General features: G+C 33.4%; 1 pseudogene; it reads left to right on the top strand.

The window, feature by feature from the left end:
• Positions 1-3,875: 3,875 nt before the first annotated feature.
• Positions 3,876-4,261, top strand: LOC120243777 (annotated as a pseudogene).
• The last annotated feature ends 17,032 nt before the right edge of the window (positions 4,262-21,293 follow it).

Consider the following 21,293-nt stretch of genomic DNA (forward strand, 5'->3'; position numbering starts at 1 on the left):
ATATTGCCAAGGCTAATCACATGTAAAATCATAAATAAGTATGATGAGGCAATTAATTCTCTCTCTTTGTTGACAATTTTGAAGCAAGATATGAAGAACAAATTATTCCAAACCTGCCTTTCACTTTGCATTTAGAAAAGAACTAAGTTACTGAAGTGAACTCTTTTTCTCAGAATCAAATTTAGCAAAGAATTAGGAATATATTTGATATCGGGGAGGCACAATTATTCCACAAGATTTCATTATTCTACTGATGTTTATTTTTTTTATAAATGAGAAGGCACTTTGGTTTTAATCATGTCAATTTTTTCAAAACTTCTAGCAGTTAATTACAAGAAGTGAGTGTGCTTTAGAAGTTGAAGAAGACTGTTTTAAATAAATTGGTATGTGTTAATTAATAGACTATACCAACCAAGATAATTGTTTTTAAATTTCTAGTACTCTGGCCAAAGACAGTTTTGTTTTCTGTATATGTATGAGAAAGACCACACTTTCCATAATGTATATAACAGGTAAGTCTAACAGTCTTTCATTTATGTATGCAATTGGTTATTTCTTAAATTCACATTTAATCTGGCTTTACTATAAAGGACTATCGTAAGGAAATGAGAGAGCTGGTCATGGATAACAGAGAGTTTCAGACAGAAGAAACAACAATCCTGAGGTCTGAGATGTTCAAAGAATCTCAAGAGAGCCAAATGAGCTTAGTAGTCAGAAATGAGAGTAGAGAGGTAACTGTGATCCAGACCAGAAGATCCTGTTGTAGATCATTGTAAAGATATTGACTGTCATTTAATATACAATGAAGAATGATAATGGCATTTTAAAGAGAAGAGTGCAATGATTTCATTAATGTCTAAGAGAAATCATTACTGCATTTGAGAAAGTATGATATGGGGCTAGAATGGAGTTCAGAGTTCAATTCGGAGGGAGTTTTAATATTAGTAGATCAAACTAATAATAGGGAACAAGTGTATAAATTCTGAATATATCTTGAAGGCAGAGACAGTAAGATTTCTTCTTGAATTGGCTAGTTGTGTGTGTGGGAGAAAAGAGTCAGGAATGAGTCTATGGATTTTAGCTTGAGAAACTAGAAAGATGAATTTCATCTCTACAGACTTAGATGAATTCTGTAGGTAAAGCAGTTTGGAATTAATTGATCAAGAAACCTATTTTGGAAATGTTAAGCTTGAAAAGACTATTTTTATATTCAAGTGATGATGTAACTGAATATAAGAATCTAGGTATCATAAAGATATGTGGTCTAAAGATAAGTATTTAAAATATGTGGGCATATGGATAGCATTTAAATATAAGAAAATAAAATTAAGTTATAAAGGAAGTAGTAATATGAATAGAAAATTAAATCAAAGACTAAAATTCTGGGACAACTTCTTGATAAGAGGTCAGAAAATAAAGGAAGAGCTAACAAATGAGGCTGTGAAAGGACAATTAATGTGGCTGGAAGAAAAGTATGAATTTGTAAGAAGGGTTCTGAAAGCAAAAGGTAGAGATAGTATTAAGAATTGGAAGTGGTACCTGTGTCTAATGCTTTTGATAAGTCAGGTAAAATAAAAACTGAAAAGTGACAATTTAGCAATGTGGAGGTCATTGTTGACCTTCACAAAAGCAGTTTTTGTAAAATGATTGACGTGAAATCCAGATTGAAATAAATTCTGAAAAATATTTTCTCTCTCAAATGTAACAACTATATTTAATACTTTAGTGAATTAAATCCTTCTTTTCCACAGAACATAGCACAACTTAATAAAATGAAAGAATTCACTGAACCAATGGTTATCTTATGAGCAATGATAATTCTGAGCTCATCTTTATAAAAATATACGTTTATATGTTTAACATGTATTTAGCTCACACATATCTCCACTCTTGCAAATGGATATGAGTATTATAAAGTCTATCAAGAAGTGGGGTCCCTTCTGAGAAAGTACAGATGCAAGCCCAAGTTCAGACCAGTGTTTTTTTCTTTTCAGATATTCCCAAAAGTCCTAGAGTGAATAGAATTTGCTCCACCAGTCTGCACTCTTAGCTAAATGATAAGTATGACCTGCAGTCTAAAATGAAGTTCTTATAAAGCCTAAAGTGTATAAGAACCTGTGTGAAATTTTGAATCATATTAAAAACATATAACTAGTAACAAACTTCTGATGACATAGAAGACTAATTTTATGTTTTATGTGTACTTAATTAAAAACAATAACATGCTTTTCCAATTAATTAGACAAGTTTAAGATGAGAGGAAATAACCAGGGACTACTAACAGAGAGATAAAACATAGAGTGGTTTAAGGAAGTTAAAGCCTGCAAGACATACCGAGTTTTTAGATTAGAGGGCCCAGAAATTTTAACTTTGTCTGCCAATGCTTATATAGGAACAGAAGATGTGAGCATATATAAAAAGAGGGAGCTACAACTCAGCTCCCCACCATTATAATAAATACTTTAAAATATTCTTACATATAAATTGGAAAACAATACACAATAATCTGAAAAAACAGCTGGAAATCTTGTTGTCTGTGTAGTATTTGAAGATGGGATAATTTCCACTACGATAAAAAACACACATATTAGATAAAGAGATTTGTCAGACCTTGAAAAGTCATAATGAAATTACAAAGAATTCTTAAGAGATTAAACAGAAAATATAATTCAGATTGGGTAATCAAAAAGTGACAGATATAAAAAGTGAAATAAATAAATCCATGATAATATCAGAAAAAATTTAATTTAATACTCCTAAAGAAATAGCTCACGCAGGCATAAACATCAAAATAAAAAAGAGTGGACATAACATAATGGACATAGAATTCTACATATAATGAATAGAAACCTATCTTTTCAAGATTTTTCAAAATGTTTAGAAAATGTATATTAGAATATTAAATAGTGGACAATAGGTTTTATATATAACAAAATTTATTATATATATAATAAGTATATATATATTGGAAGATATTTTCTTAAAATATATATAAGAACTTATAAAATGAACATAAAAGAAAAAATCAGCCATAACTACAGTTGTAAAGTAAAAATTACACTTCTAAATAATCATCAGTCAAAACTTATAATAAAAAGTTAAGAATAATTAAAATTGAATGATACCCAAATTCACTATATATCAAAATGTGTGAGATGAGTGTCTACCACTTATTTTACTATTGTCTGGCAACTCCAAATACATCTTCCTCTTTTGTGCTTATGACACTAAAACAGGTACTTTGCAGACTATATTTCTCACTTGATTTCCAGTTAGGGAACTAGAAAAGCAGTAGGAAGTGAAAGGTGATAAAAAGACTTATTTGTTCTGGCCTCTTGCTGTTTCTTTTTGCATCAGCTCAGTCATGGCCCATCACCCACATAGCAGAAGTTGCTTTTAGTCTCTAGCATTTTTAGGACTTCCCTAAACCAGTCATATTGTACTCCTTCAGAGATAGTATAATTAACCAATGTCTATAGTGCTTTCCTCTAAGCTTCTACCTTCTGATAATCCAATATTTTTCCTATTTCACCCCAGAGCACAGTCTTTCTGAAACTTTTTTTCTTTTTAATTTTTTTTTTTATTTATTTCTAGGAGAGAGAGACAGCATGAGCAGGGGAGAGTCAGAGAGACAGGGAGTCACAGACTGAAACAGGCTCCAGGCTCTGAGCTGGCAGTCAGCACAGAGCCCGATGTGGGGCTCGAACCCACGAACTGCGAGATCATGACCTAAGCGAAAGTCGGACGCTTAACCGACTAAGCCACCTAGGCGCCCCTGAAACTATTATGTCTATTTTACCTTAGCCTTCTCATTTTGCTCCTTTAGTTATTCAATTTAATAATCAAGCCCTTAGCTTTTCAGAGGAAGAAGCAAGGTGGAGGACATGGCACTGACTGGGAGCACAGCCACTACCACCATGAGCCTTCTCAACAAGCCCAAGAATGAGATGCTCCCAGAGAAGCTGCAGAAGTTGGAGGAGGAAGAATTTAACCATAGATCCACTCTTTGTACTCATGCAATTAGTCAAGAACAACACCCAAGTGCTCATCAACTGCTGCAACAAGAAGCCCTTAGGCCACGTGAAGGCCTTTGACAGGCAATGCAACAAGGTGCTGGAGAAGGTGAGAGATGTGGGCTGAGGATCCCAAAAGTGGCAAGGGCAAAAAGAAGTCAAAGCCAGTAGACAAGGAGAACTACATCTCTAAATTGTTCCTACATGGGAACTCGGACACTTGTCCTGTGGAATCTACTCATGGCTGATAAAAAGGGACCTCCTCCCCATTGTCAAAATTATTTCCCTTTATAATGGGAATAATAACTTTTATCTAGTCACAAAATATTACTACTATTACTGCAACTACTACTACTACTACTACTATTACTACTACTACTACTACTACTACTACTACTACTACTACAATCCCTATATCGTATCTCTCTGCTGAAATACCTAAAATAGCCCAAGCTTCCCTTAGTGGAGTCTGGTTATAAATCTAAACCAATAAGCAGAAGAATTTATAGTCTTTTTTTTTTTCTTCCTGAGAGAGAGAGAGAAAGACAGCATGAGTAGAGGAGGGTCAGAGAGAGAGGGAGTTACAGAATCTGAAGCAGGCTCCAGGCTCTGAGCTAGCTGTCAGCACAGAGCCCAATGTAGGGCTCGAACCCACGAATCATGAGATCATGACCTAAGCCGAAGTTGGACGCTTAACTGACTAAGCCACCCAGACACCCCTAAGATTTATAGTCTTAAATGCATATATTAGAAAGCAAAGATTAAACCTTGTAGGATCAATATTCATCTCAAAAAATTAATAATGGAACACCTAAAAAATTCCAAAGAAATGATAGTGATGAAAATAGAAATGAGAGCTAAAATTAATGAAACAAGAAATGAGAAGATCAAGGAAATCAAAATCAGTTTTTATATAGAGTATAAAAGCAAATTATCAAAAACGTTTATAAATATATAGTGTGATAAAAGAAGTTTAAACCCATAAATTCAGTACTGATTTGATAACATAAAATAAATTAATGGAGGGGCGCCTGGGTGGCTTAGTCGGTTAAGCGTCCGACTTTCGCTTAGGTCATGATCTCGCGGTTCGTGGGTTTGAGCCCCGCGTCGGGCTCTGTGCTGACTGCCAGCTCAGAGCCTGGAGCCTGTTTCAGTCTGTGACTCCCTCTCTCTCTGATCCTCCCCTGCTCACGCTGTCTCTCTCTCTCCTAGAAATAAATAAAACATTTAAAAAAAATAAAATAAATTAATGGAATTGTTTTTGTTAAGGCATAATATAGAAAATATGTAATTATATCAATAATTTTGAGTATTATTTTTCCAAAATTCAAGATTTATTTGTTACAACAAATCCTAACAAAGTAAGAATAAGGGGAAAAGTTTCTTATCCTAAAAAAAGGTTTGCATTAAAATGAAACCAGGGAGTTTTTGGAAAATGGAATGGGAGGATCCCAAGCTCATCTCATCTGATGGACATACTGAGATAACAGCTACATCTACATGACAAACTCTGAACAGTTTGTGAGTAGTTCTATTTTTAATGTTTTAAGGAAACTCTACTGTTATCCAGAGTGGTAGCACCAGTTTCCATTCCTGATAATAGTGTAAGAGGATTCCTTTTTCTCCACATTCTTGTCAATATCTGTTGTTTCTTGTGTTATTAGCCATTATGACTGGTATTAGGGGATAAATCATTGTAATTTTGATTTGTATTTCCCTGATGATGAGCGATGTTGAGCATCTTTTCATGTATCTGTTAGTCATCTGTGTATCTGTATATCTTCCTTGGAAAATGTATATTCATGACTTCTGCCCATTTTAAATAGGATTATTAGTTTTTTGGGTGTAGAGTTTTATAAGTTTTTTATGTATTTTGGATACTAACCTTTTATCAGATATGTCATTTATAAATATCTTCTCCCATTCTGAAGGTTGCCTTTTACTTTTGTTGATTGTTTCCTTCACTGTGCAGAAGGTTTTTATCTTGGTTCAGTGCTAATAGTTTATTATTACATTTGTTTCTCTTCCCTCAGGAGACATATCTAATAAGAAGTTCCTATGGCCAATGTTAAAGAAGTTACTGCCTATGTTATCCTCTAGGGTTTTGATGGTTTCCTGACTCACATTTAAGTCTTTCATCCATTTTGAATTTATTTTTGTGTATGGGATAAGAAACTGGTCCAGTTTCTTTCACACATCACAGACCAGATTTCCCAACCAATGGTTGAAGAAACTGTCTTTTCCCATTGGATATTCTTTCTTTATTTGTCAAAGAAAAGGAGAGTATGGGAAAAGCCTCCCTCCCCCCCAAATCAGCTGGAAAAAAAGTGGAAAAGTGGAAACAGCCACAGGGACTGAACTAAGAAGGGAGAAAGGAGAGGGCTTAAATTCCAGTAAGACCCTATAAACAGAGGGACTGCAGAGACTGAAACTGCAGCTCAATACCTTGCAGTGCTCTGGTGGGAAATGTGAATCTCCAGGAGCAAAAGTGGGTCCAGGATGTCCTCAGGCCACACGTATTTTCCATAATCCCTGAAATGGTGCTACTACACAATCGTGTGAACTTTTTCTGGGGCGGGCTGCTGCACAGTTTCATGAAATTCCCTGAGTGTGGCAGGCGCAATCAACCCAGTAAGCTAAGCAGCACCATCTAGTGGAGGACAGAGCTATTACATGAAACCTTGCCGACTGGGCCGACCTTTCTCTTCAGAAACACCACAAATCTCACTGCCTGCTTAGTTTACAGACTATAAAGAACTTCATAGTTTAACTTCAGGGGAAAACGATGTAATATCAATTATATGACAATCTGTTCGCTAATCTCTCTATTCAATTATCATTTTTCTCTTTCTTTTTTGGTTCTTTTACTTGAATACTGAAAGAGAAAAATATTTTTATTTTCAATTTTTATTAAAATATTTTTTCTACTATATATTTTACTCCTTTGTAAATTTTTCATCTTATATTTTACTTCCATCATTTCAAGTTATTATATTTCATCATATTCATTTTCTCAAATTTTCAAATGTTTTCGTTTTTGTTCCCCTCTTTTTTTCTCTAAACAATCTGACTCGTTTCAATAAACAGTCAAACACACCTAGGATCTAAAATAATTTATTTGATTTTTTGTGTGTCTGTGTGTGTTGTTTTTAATTTTTAATTTTAATTTTTACCCTTTTTTCTCTATCAACCAAACTCCTTTCCATAACCAGACCAAAGCAAACCTAAAATCTAGCGTCATTGATTTGTGTGTGTTATTTTCAATTTTTTAATTTTAATTTTTTAGCCTTATTAATTCCTTTTCTTCCTGCAAAATGATGAAATGAAGGAATTCACCTCAAAAGAAAAGGCAGGAAAAAGGACAGTCAGGGACTTAAACAACGTAGATATGAGTAAGATGTCTGAACCAGAATTTGGAAACGTTAAAAAAAATACTAGCTGGGGTCAAAAATAGATTAGAATCTCTCTCTATTAAAGAAATAAAAGCTAAGCAGGATGAAATAAAAACTGCTATAACTGAGCTGCAATCTCAAATGCATGCCATGTTGGCAAGGATGGATGAGGCAGAGCAGCGAATCAGTGATATATATCAAAATGCAGCATAAAGAAAGATGTGACAGCAAAATGAGATATATATCTTTTCTCTCATCTTAGTACATGTTATTGGGAAAAAAAAGATTTTTAAAAATACATGGTGTTTTTTTCTATTTAAATATTGTTTCTTATTATGTCTCATTTCATTTTTTACCCATCCAATCCTTTTAAAATGTTGCTCAATTTGGCCTCTGTGTAGTGCAGCCTCACAGGACTCATGCCTACTTGCAAGGCAGGGAGATATTCCAGCCAGGGCAGTGGAACAGTGGTGTTAGACCTCAAGGCTGCAGACAAATCACAGTGTCTCCCCACCTCAGTATGCTGATTCCCTTCCCTAGTTATTGAGAATAAAGAGTGGCTAGAATTCCTGTTACCTTTTTCCTTTATTAATACAATGTCTATTTAACCTAACAAGTGTTAATTCAATGCATTTAAATTGTTTCCATGTGAACATGTCTAAGGGGTTGCAATTGTTTGTTTGAAATTATCTGGGAGGAACCTGAGTGCCTGTCCGTTAAACTTCCGACTTTTGCTCAGGTCATGGTCTCATGGTCCATGAGTTCAAACCCTGTGTCAGGCTTTGCACTAACAGCTCAGAACCTGGAGCCTGTTTTGATTTTGTGTTTCCCTCTCTCTTTGCAACCCTCCCCCCTTCTCATTCTCTCTCTCTCAAAAATAAAACAAACAAACAAACAAATAAGCATTAAAAATAGAAAGTTGAAGAGTCATATTACTAGTAAAGAAATTGAATCTGTAATAAAAAAAATAAAGTCCAGGACCAGATACCATTACAATTTAATTCCATCAAACACTTAAAGAAGAGTTAATACCTAGTTTTCTCACACTATCCCAAAAAATAGAAGAGAAGGAAAATTTCTGAATTCATTCCATAAGGGTAGTATTACCCTGATACCAAATCTAGGCAGACATTACAAAAAAAGAAAACAATAGGCCAATATCTCTGATGAACATATGCAAAAATTCCCGACAAAATATTAGCAACCCAAAATCAATAATATATTGAAAAGTTTTTTTGCCATGATCAAGTAGGATTTATCCCAAACATGCATGGATCATTCAATATTTACAAATCAGTCAGTGTGATACACAGTAGCAACTAAACAATGGATAAAAATAATATGATCATCTCAATAGATGCATAAAAAAATTTAACAGAATACAACATCTGTTCATGACAAAAATTCTTAACAAAGTAGGATTAGAAGAAATATACCTCAATATAGTAAAGGTCATAAATGACAAACTCATGACTAATATACTTGATGGTGAAAAAGATAAAGTTTTTTTCTAAGATGAGAAGCAAAGACAAGGGTGTCCACTCTCACCACTTTTATTCACTATAGTACGGAGGCCCTAGCCATAGCAATCAGATAAGAAAAAAAATAGAAAGCATCCAAATTGGTAAGGAAGAAGTAAAACTTCTACTCTTTGCAGATGACATGATGCTATATAGAGAAAAACCTGAAGGATTCCACCAAAAACTATTAGAACTGATAAAGGAATTCAGGAAAGTAGCATGGTACAGAATGAATGAATACATATAAATCTGCTCTGTTCATATACATTAATAACAAAGTTGCAGAAAAAAAGTGTTAAGAAAACAACCCTATATACAATTGCCCCAGTAAAGAATAAAATACCTAGGAATAAACTTAACAAAGAACAAGAAAGATCTGTACTCTGAAAACCATAGATCATTGATGAAAGAAATTGAAGATGATAAAAATAGAGAGATATACCATGCTTATGGACTACAAAAAATAATATACTTAAAATGTCCATATTACCCAAAGCAATCTAAAGATTTCATGCAATCTTTATCATAATACCAATAATATTTTTTTTACAGAGCTGTAATAAATAATCCTAAAATTTGTATGAAAGCATAAAAGGTCTGGAATACTCAAGCAATCTTGAGAAAGAACAAAACTGGAGTGGCTTCTGGGAGTCTGAGTCATTTAAGCATCCAGCTCTTGATGTTAGTGTAGGTCTTTATCTCAGCATCATTAGTTCAAGGCCTGCACTGGAACCTCCTTAAGAAGATTAAAATTAAACTAAGCTAAGCTAAGCTAAGAATAAAACCATAGGTATCACAATCCCAGATTTCAAGATATACTACAAATCTGTAGTACCAAAACAATATGGTAGTGTCACAAAAATAGACACATATATCAAGGAACAGGATGGAGGGCTCACAAACCAACCCACCCCTGTATGTCAATACATCTATGACTAAGGAGGCAAGAATATAAAACGGGGACAGTCTTTTCAATAAATGATGTTGGGAAAGCTGGACAGCTACATGCAAAAGAATGAAACTGGATTACTTTTTTACACAATACATAAAAAGAAATTAAAAATGGATTAAAGACTGGAGTGCCTAGGTGGCTCAGTCCATTAAATGTCTGTCTTCAGCTCAGGTCATGATCTCACAGTTTGTGAGTTCAAGTCCTGAGTCAGGGTCTGTGCTGATAGCTCAGAGCCAGGGGCCTGTTTCAGATTCTGTGTCATCCTTTCTCTCTCTGCCCCTCTCTGACTAATGCTCTGTCTTTCTCTAAATAAATAAACATTAAAAAGGTTAAAAAATGGATTAAAGATATAAATGTGAAATGTGAGAATATAAAATTTCTTAAATAAAACATAGTAATCTCCTGGATATCAGTATTAGCAACATATTTATAGAAACGTCTTCACAGGCAAAGGACACAAAAGCAAAAATATTCTATTGTGAGTATATCAAATAAAAAGCTTTTTTTAAAAAACATTCTTTCCTTTTTTTTTTTTTTAAGGTTTTATTTATTTCTAGGAGAGAGAGAGAGACAGCGTGAGCAGGAGAGGGTCAGAGAGATAGGGAATCACAGACTCTGAAACAGGCTCCAGGATCTGAGCTGGCAGTCAGCACAAAGCCCGATGCGGGGCTCAAACCCACGAACCGCGAGATCATGACCTAAGTGAAAGTCGGACGCTTAACCGACTAAGCCACCCAGGCGCCCCATCAAATAAAAACCTTTTGCACAGCAAAGGAAACTATCAACAAAACCAAAAGACAACGTAATGAATAGGAGAAGATATTTGCAAATCATAAATCCCATACGGAGTTAATATAATAAATTTACATAATTTGATATTAAAACACATCAATCTAATTAAAAATAAGCAGACTATCTGAAACACATTTTTAAAGACATACAGATGGACAACAGAAATAAAACGATGTTCAACATTAGTAATCATGAGAAAAATGGTAATCAAAATCAAAATGAGACATCACTTCACACCAGTCAGAAAGACTAGGATTAAAAAGATGAGAAACCACAATTTCTGGTGAGAATGGGAGAAAAAGGAACCCTCACATCCTGTTGGTGGGCATGCAAATTGAATGTCCTATGCAAACGCACTATGAAAAACAGTATAGAATATCCTTAGAAAATTAAAAATAGAAATACAATACAATGTAATAATTCCATTACTGGGTATTGCCCACAGAAAATGAAGATGCTAATTTAAAAGAATACATACATTTCTATCTTCGCTGCAGCATTATTTACAATAGTCAAGATAGGAAACCAAATTAAGTGCCCATTTATAGATGAACGGATAAAGAATATATGGTATACACACACACACACAAACACACACACACACACACACACACACACCATGGAATATTACTCATCCATAACAAAGAATGAGATTTTTCCATTTTTGACATTTTGAATGGACTCAGAGGGTATTATGCTAAGTAATCAGAATAAGAAACACAAAATTATATGATTTTGCTTACATGTGGAAAGTAAAACACAACAAACAGACTCTTAAAAACAGAACAAACTTCCGGTTCCCAAAGGAAAGGTGGGTAAGAGAATGGGCAAATAAAGAAAGAAAGTTATATTTTAGTCATGAAAAAGAAAAGTATAGCATAGTGAATATAGTCAATAACATTGCAATAATTTGCATTGTGATAGATTATGACTATACATATTGTAGTGAGCATAAAGTAATGTATAGAACTGCTGTATCAATATGCTGTACACCTGAAACTAATGTAACACCATATGTAACTATACTGGAATTAAATTTAAAAACTTAAATAAATGATTGATAGATAATAGACAGATAGATTTTAGATAATATTGTACATCTGAAATTGATATATTATCAATTATAATATTATATAAATATCAATCATAATAAAAAAATGTTTTATCAATTATCAAATTGATTGAAGGAACAGAATCATTCTCTTTAGAGTTAAAAATAAGAATTTCAACTATTTTTATTCAAAATTGTTCTCATGTTCCTAGTCAATATGAGACAAGATGAGTTAGTGAATCATAAATATTGAAAATAAATTTTATAAAATTATGCACAGTTTGTGTGTGTGTGAGTGTGTAATAAATGACAATTCTAAACTATATGTGGAGGGGTGCCTGGGTGGCTCAGTACGTTAAGTGTCTGACTTGGGCTCAGGTCATGATCTCACAGTTCGTGGGTTTAAGCCCCGTGTTGGGCTCTGTGCTGACAGCTAGTTCAGAGCCTGAAGTCTACTTCAGATTCTGTATCTCCCTCTGACCCTCCCCTGCTCACGCAGTCTCTCTGCCCCCCTTCTCTCTCTCTCTCAGAAATAAATAAAACATTGAAAAAATAAAAAAAATATATGTGGAAAAAAGATTTTTAATTAATAATTTAAGTTGAATGATATTTGCTCATATGAATATCATGGACCCTGATTAGTTATATACCAATAGTTATAATTTAAGACTAAACTCTAAATAACAACCAATTATAATTTTTGTATTATATATTGACCCTTACTCTCTGTAATATTTGAAAGAAAATTGAAAGATTTTAAAGTTGAATATTAGAATGTCTGATTCTTGAATAACAATATGGTTATTGCAATTGTTTCATTAAAAAATAGAAGTTTTTCCAACTGATAATAAAATGTAATATTAATATTTATAATAATCTTGAGGGTCTTATATATGCAGATGTAAAAAATCACATGAATAACATGAATTAGGACAAAAAGTGGGATTACAAGTCTTGATCTTCCATTTACTACTTTTGGGAAGTTGGACTAACCTGCCACCTATACATGTTTCACTCTCCTTATCTGTCAAATCGGTGGACTAGGTAAGATCAACAATGTGTATCTGTTTTAAAATAGAGAAGTTTTTCTATTCAAAACTAATATATGTTGGAATTGAAAATACCAATTCTGCCATATACAGGCAGAATTACTTTTCTGTGCACTGAAAGTCTCCAACTCTGCCTCTTGCTAGAGTTTCTACCTTCCTACTACAAATCTTGAAACAATTCCACATCACTTATCTTTTACCATAATAAATAAATTAAAATGTATAAATCTACAGAAAAAAAGAGAAACAGAACAGGAGGGAAAATTAGAATGTGCCAATGAAATGTAAAAATCTAGAAAGTGGATGGGTGGATGGTAATTCAGTCAAAATGCAAGAAAGAAAGCAAATGCAGGAAAGAAAGCAAAAAAATGATATAAGCCATCTCTAAAGCATTCCTTCTCTAAAGCAATACACCATATTTTAATCCTTAAATTCTTCCTACAAGTATTTTGAAGAAAATGTGTATATACTGTCAATGAGTAGCAAGAAAAATAAAAAATACAGTGCATTGAGAAAGGATCAATAAAAATAAAGGACCACAAAGATCCATCCATAAAGATATTGAAATCGTCGTATATAAACTATGAAAGAGTTGTGTTCATTATATTTAAAGAAATAAAAGACACATATGAAAATACTTACCAAGAACAGAAAACTAAAAAAGGTAAACTAGAAAATAAAATTAAAAGCAGAAAACATACTTTAAATATTGAAAAGAGTAACAATAATTAAAAACTCAATGTACAAACTTGAAAGAGATGTAGAAAGAATTTGTGCGTCAGAAGATCAATTAGAAGAAATTAGACAGAATGTCATATAAAGTCAGAAAAGACAGAAAAAAATGGAAGAGAATAAGCTAGAGTGGGAGGGCAGAGTGAGTAGATCTAACATTAAAAAAAGCTAAACATTCAATAGGAGAAAAAAAGGAGTGAATGTTCAAAGGCAATATCTGAAGCAATACTGACAAAGAGTTTTCCAGGAGTGATAGGAAAGCCAATCTACAAATTCAAGTTGAATAAATCTGAAATATATATTTTTTAAAGTTCACAACTGGCCACATTATGGTAAAACAGGAAAATATCAAATATACAGAAAAAATATTAAAAACAGACGATGGGAGTATATAGTTGACTTAATACCAACAATGGAATCGAGAACACAGTGGAAAGATATCTTCAGTAGGTTGAAGAAAATCTTTGCCATCCTTAAGTTCTACATTCAGTGTAAATATATTTCAAGAATAATGATAAAATAAAGATATTTTCACACAAAGAAAATCTTGAAGAGTTTTCCAACGGTAGAGACTCAGTAAAGGACATTTTAAAGCATAAACTTTACGCAAAAAGAATGTGATCTCTGATGGCAACTCAGTGATACCTGAGGAAATAACATACTAATAAAGTGGTAAATATGTGAGTATATCTAATTTAATATTGACTCTATACAACTATATTATTCATGATGTTTAACATATAAAGAAATGTTTTAGAAATGTTCAACGAAGGGTACATGTAACTGAAGGGTTAATATGTTGTTATATTTTGCATTATTAAGGAAGAAGTTTTACCTTCATTAAAATTTTACCTTACAGTGATGTCATCAAGGAGGCAAATACGAGATCCTAATCTCCACAAGCCATCAGAAATCAACAATTAGGCAGCTATCTATGAACAAAAACAGCTCTGGGAGAGCTTAGGAGTCCACTTAAGAAACTTCAGCTACACAGGAAAACAAAAAACCTGAGAATAACTGCACAAAGAGGGAAAGAAGGCAGCTAATTTTGCGTGCATCCCAAATGCCAACTCTGCTCAGAACCAAGAGCAAACTCCCCATCCAGAAAGAATTCTCCTCACTGGGAAAGGGAGACCAGGGAAGAATCTTCCCCTGACTTTTGGGGCAGTGCTCTAAGGACCTGCTTTGGTTTCACCCACCTAGAGACCAGAAATGCTGAGATGTATAGAGAAGGCTAGTAACAAAAAAGAAAAGCAAGGCTATCAGTATTAGCCAAGCAGCTAGAGTGGCCAGTTTTCAATGACTTGCTCTTCAGAAGATCCCAGTAGTTTTGCCATTAAAGAAATCAACAAACAGCACAGCTACTACTATAAATACTCTGCAGATTTCACTGATTTTTCACATCACAACTATTTGCATTGGCAGACACCAGATACCTGAGTATCTCCTCACTCCCTGGCACTCCATCCCATACTGGCAACTAGTCCAGAGCTCTACAGCTGTACAAGGACAAGATGCTAACCTAGTTGACTCACACCCTTGGGTCAGTGCTCCGATCTAGTCCATCCAACCGTACAACTGCACTTGGCAGTCCTGACGCCCATGACCATCGTCTGCTGACTGGCATGTGCTGTGCATGCCGTGATCAGATCCCATAACCAGGGAAATACACATAAATAGCCCAGGCCCCAAAAGATGCTTGTGAGCCCCCTGATGTGGCCCAACTTTTTTTTTTTTATCACTGACCTTCACTACTGGGCTAGCCCTTCCAGTTGTGTACCTACAATAAACACAGCATGACTCCCAACACTGACCTCCAATGCAGAGCTGTACCAGAAGGAACCCTGCAGTCATAGGAGTGCATGCCCACGGACAGAGCCCCTGCAGATGCCAGTAGGCCTGTAGTTGACCCTGGTCCTTGCTGCTGGCTTCAGCCCCCACTCAGTCAAGACTGAATTGTGAAAATATGAATAGATCGATAGTGTGCATAGGATTGATTCAGTAATGAAAAACCTTCCAAAAAGAAAAGCACAGACCAGATGGCTTCATAGGTGAATTCTATCAAACATTTAAAGGAAAATTAACACCACTTTTCAAATTAAAAAATATCAAACTAAAATGCTTCTGTGCAACAAAGAAAATTAACAGCATATTGGGAAAATATGTGCAAAACAAATATCTGATAAGAGGTTAATATCCAAAATATAAAAGAAACTCATACAATTTAATAGCAAAACAAGTAATAATGACAATCTAATTAAAATCTGGGCAGAGGAACTGAATACAAATTTTTCCATAGAAGACTAGAGATGGCCAACAGTTATATCAAAAGGTACTTGAAATCACTAATCTTCAGGGAAATGCAAACCAAAACCACAATGAGATATCATCTCACATCTGTTGAAATGGTTAGTATGAAAAAGTCAAGTGATAGAAATGCTCACAAGGATGTGGAAGAAAGGGAAATTTGGTGCAATGTGGTGGGAATGTAAATTGGTACAGTCACTGTAGAAGACAGTAGGGAGATTCCTCAAAATATAAAACTGCCAAAGGATCTAGCAATTCTACTTCTAGGTATATACCCAAAGGAAATGAAAACATTCTGTCAAAGAACTAACTATTTGCACTTCCATGTTCATTGCAGCATTATCCACAATAGCCAAGACATGGCAACAATCTAAGTGGGTATTAATGAAGATGATAGATAGGATAGATAGATAGATAGATAGATAGATAGATAGATAGATGATAAGCAGATAATATAACTCAGCTATAAAAAGAAAAAGAAATCCCACCATTGTAACAACATGGATAGTTCTCCTTAAGGTTATTAATCTAAGTGAAATAGGTCAGAGAAAGACAAATACAATATGGTCTCATTTATATGTGGATTCTATAAACATTAAACTCATAGAAACTAAGAGTAGAATGGTGGTTGCCAGAAGTTGAGGGGTGGGGGAAATAAGAAAATATTGTTCAAAGGATACAAACTTTCAGTTATAAGACAAGCAAGTCCTGGGATCTAAGGTACAGCATGGTGACTATAGTAAAAATATTGTAGTGTATACTTAAAAGTTTGTATGAGAATAGAACTTTAATGTTCTCACCATAACAACAATAACAGAATGGTAATTATCTGAGATGAAAGATGTGTTAACTAACTTTACTGTGGTAAACATTTTGCAGTATATATGCAACATATAATTTTTATGCCTTAATGTAGACAATGTTTTATGTCAATTATATATCAATAAAGCTAAAAATTTTTCACTTTGAGCACTTAAAAATGTACATTGTAATTTTGGAAATAATTACTAATCATTTTAGAAATATAGTTTTAATTTTAAAACCTGTAGAAGGGAAATATAAAATACATACATAATAAATATCCAAAAGAATTGTAAAAAATATATAAATTATCCAAAAGTAAAGAACATGAGAAAAAATATAGAATAGGTAAAATAAACAGCAAGGGTAAAGTAAAAATGTTTACATAAAATATAGTTAAAATAAGTAAATATTCCAGTTAAAAGATAAAAATATTTTAAACCAATTAAATGTGTATGGTTCATAAGTACTTAAAATGTAAAGATACAGAAGAAATAAAAGTCAAACAGTGGAATGGGCATGGCATTCTTATTTTAATATGAACAATTTAATTTACTTTATTTTATTTATATTAAATTTTTGAGAGGGACTAGGGGCAGAGAGAGAAGGAGAGGATCCCAAGAAAAGTCCATGCTGTCAGAATGAAGTAGGACATAGGGCTAAAACTCATGAACTACGAGATCATGTATTGAGCCAAAATCAAGACTGAGATGCTTATCTAACTGAGCCATCCAGGTGCCCCATATCAACAATTAATTTTATGTGAGGATGAGCACTGGGTGTTATATGGAAACCAACTTGACAATAAACTATTAAAAAAGAAATTAATTTTACAATAAAAAGCATTTCAGAAATCAAGATGATCCTTAATGTAAATGATACAATGTTTTTATCATGTGATGATGATAATCATAAAAGATCTTGATAAAATGTTTTAACAAAGAAGATATTATTTTAAATTTGAATGCGTACAATGACAGACATAATGTAAAATTAGACACACTTTAAGGTAAATATATAAATCAACAACCGTAATAAGAGGTTGTAACAATTGTCCTCAGGAATTAGTAGGACAATAGTGAAACAGGAGTCTGGAAGATTTAATCAATATGGTTAACAAACCTACTTTTGTGAACTTATATGGAACATTGCGGCCAGCAACTGAAGAATATTCCTTTTATGCACAAACAGAAACTTCACAAAAATTAGCCACATAGTGAGCCATCAAGAAAATATGAGCTAATTTCAACTTCTTGTACCAACATTGTTCTCCAACCAAAAGATAATGATGCTACAAATAAATTACTAAATGGTTGCTAGAAAATCCCATGTTTGAATACATAGCAATGAAAATGAACAAACTACTTCCATGTACAATGTAGACAAATCTTCAAATATTGAAAGCCTAATATTAAAAGAAGTAAGATATATAAGGACTTCAGAGAAGGACAAATAGAATATATTTGCACGTATAGGAGGATTAGGAGGAACTTAACAGAGTTAAGTAATTTTAGTATAATTCAATTGAATTGGAGTGCCTTTCTCCTTAAAAATCTTCACATTAATGGGGCACCTGGGTGGCTCAGTCGGTTAAGTGTCTGACTTAGGCTCAGGTTATGATCTCACAGTTTGTGGGTTCGAGCCCCATGTCAGGCCCTGTGCTGCCAGCTCAGAGCCTGGAGCCTGTTTCAGATTCTGTGTCTCACTCTCTCTCTGACTCTCCCCTGTTCATGCTGTCTCTCTCTCTCAAAACTAAATTAAAAAAATGTTTTTAAAAAAACCTTCACATTAATTATGGAAGATAAAAAGCCAAAGAGATATGTAACATTATTTTATGCTTTATAAAAATACGTTAAAACATCAGCCTTCACATGAAAATGTGCTTCTGAAACACTATTATCAGATTAACAGAAAAATAATTAATGGGATCTTGATTTGAATCTTATGTAAATGTATTGGATAATCATACTAAAGATATTTAAAAAATAACTTAACTAGAACTCACAACATATTTTTCTCTGAAAAAATTAAGTCATCAGTTATTATTAATCCATATTGCTTTTTTACTGATTATAAAATCACCAAGAATTTTGGTTTCACTTTGCTTAAGTAGGGGCTGTGGGTAAAGGGAAATACATGATTTTCAGAATTGAATATTTAACAAATTTGATGTAGTTGTATGTCAATAAGAATCTATAAAAGTTTGAATCACTGTCTTCTGCATTGCTTTCATCTAATTGCCTATGACATTAATTTTATTTTAAATATGTTTTCAGTAGCTCTTAACTGAATTATATTATTTCCCTCCATAATTTAATCTTGAATTCTAGTTCTTTTAAAAACAGGTTAATTTTTTTTCTAAAGTAAATTTAAAAAATAACAAATGTGATTTGCTTTTAGAACTGTGGACAATTTCCTCATCAATATAAGACCCAACTGTTTGTAGTAACTTAAGAAAAAAAACTGACGTTCAGGATGATAACTTTAATATATACTGAGTATTTAAATATTTTATTTTCTGCTTTAGAACACACTCATATTCTCAGTGAAAATGATACTGATATTTTAAAACTTCAATTTAATCCACAGCTGTAAAATTAGAAACAACTAGTGATAAGTCATATTAACAAAGATCAATGGATATGAGTTACAGCTATTGAAATCAGACTTCTGAAGCAATTATTTCTCTTAAAAATTATATGCATTAAAACTATGGGCAGAAAATAACTAGTATGAAAGAAATAGAGTTTGAGAATGAAAAACCACTTGAGAATATCTTGAGTTTCTGAAAATTAACTAGAAGCTTGAGTATTCTTGGTAAACAAAGTTAAAAGAAAGAAGATGAGAGAAGACAAGAAAAAAAAGCAAAGAAAAAAGCAAACATGGAAGAAAAGAAACATGGTTTATTTCATAAATCATTTAAATAAAACTACTTTCTTTGAGAATAAGTGATTTGAAAAATTAGAACAATTTTTGCTACCTACATGAAGGAAAGTAATACTGTAGTGATGATTTATCTGAATTCAGCAGAAAATCAGCTAAAAGAAATAGACCTTTCATATGCCATAAGATCTACAGGATGTCATCCTGTGAGGCAAGATCTTATGGTTTATCATTTTACCTACAGCATAAAAAATAACATAAATTAATCTTTGTTATTAAACTCTGCTTCTAATGAATATTATAGCCTGGTACCCACACATGTTTTACTTTGAGTAATAGCAACATACAATATTAGTAGTATTTCTTGACTATAATTTTCTGAAACTGTGAAATGTTTTGCAATTATAAAAGTAACATGAAACCAAATTCACTCAAAACAAGTCCTGGAGAAAATTTTATCAACCTCATAATGTTCAATTACACTAATATAAAGTGTAAATAAAACTTTTTTAAGACAATTAAGTGCAGGGGCACCTGGGTGGCTTAGTCGGTTGGGTGTCCGACTTTCCCTTAGGTCATGATCTCGCGGTTCGTGGGTTCAAGCCCCGCGTCGGGCTATGTGCTGACTGCCGGCTCAGAGCCTGGAGCCTGTTTCAATCTGTGACTCCCTCTCTCTCTGACCCTCCTCTGCTCATGCTGTCTCTCTCTCTCTCTCCTAGAAATAAATAAAACATTAAAAAAAAAAAAAAGACAATTAAGTGCATGTTAATGCAAGACACTGTGTTTGTTTTTGATACTTAAAAGGTGATTGAAGTTGAATCTCTGCATTTATTTAATTCAGTGAATGAAATAAAGTACAAGAAGTTCTTAGTTTGAAAGACATGCTATGGAAGTTCAAAGAAAGTATAATTCATTCTATTTTAAAGAAACCAGGGAAACTACTCAGGGCAAATGCTATCTAAGATAAATGTTGAAGGATAAGTAAAAGGTTGACAGACAAGGCAGATATGGGATCAGGTAAAAAAGAACATAAGTAGTGGCTTAGAATTGTGATTGTAAAGATAGATTTTGTTTGTGGGAATATGAAATATTCATAACAGTAATAAATTATATGTCCAGTAAGAGAGGGAAATAAAAACAGGAAGGGCTTTATATACCATTTTAAGGAATTTGCAATTATTTACTTTGTTATATAGAAAGAGAATCAATGAACACTTTTTAAGGAAAGGGATCACATAGATCCATAGATTCAAATACTATTTAAAAGACTAGATTAGAGAAGGAATAGGATGAAGCAGAAAACTGGTAAGAAGTTATTGATACCACCATTGGAAGCCTAGAATTAGGAGAATGTCAGAGGAATGCAAAGGACTGTATTTGAAAGACTTTTTAATTAAAATCAAGAGCGGTTGGTTACTAATTTGTAGAGACCAAAAGGAAGAAAAGGGGAAAGAATGGTTTCATGTTTCAGAAAAAATACACCAAAACTAAATAACTTAAAAAAAAAACCACAGTAATTTATTATTGTTAATGGATATCTTGGCTAACCAGCCATTTTTGCTGAACTGAGCCAAGCTTAGCTAATGTTAGCTGGGTTTGCTACTGTATTTTCAGTCACCTGCTGGGTCAGCTGGAGACTGGCTAATCTACTATGCTCCGAGCTGGGAAGCATGGTCTCTGCTCCATGTAGTACCTACTCCTTCAGTAAATCAGACAAGGCTTTTTCACATGGAGTCTAGGCAGGGTTCTAAAAACAATTAACAGAAGCATGTTAAAACTTGGGCTCAGAAGTAGCACACAG

Source organism: Hyaena hyaena, unplaced genomic scaffold (assembly GCF_003009895.1).
Source record: "Hyaena hyaena isolate Hyena2069 unplaced genomic scaffold, ASM300989v1 scaffold_368, whole genome shotgun sequence".
Lineage (NCBI taxonomy): Eukaryota > Metazoa > Chordata > Mammalia > Carnivora > Hyaenidae > Hyaena > Hyaena hyaena.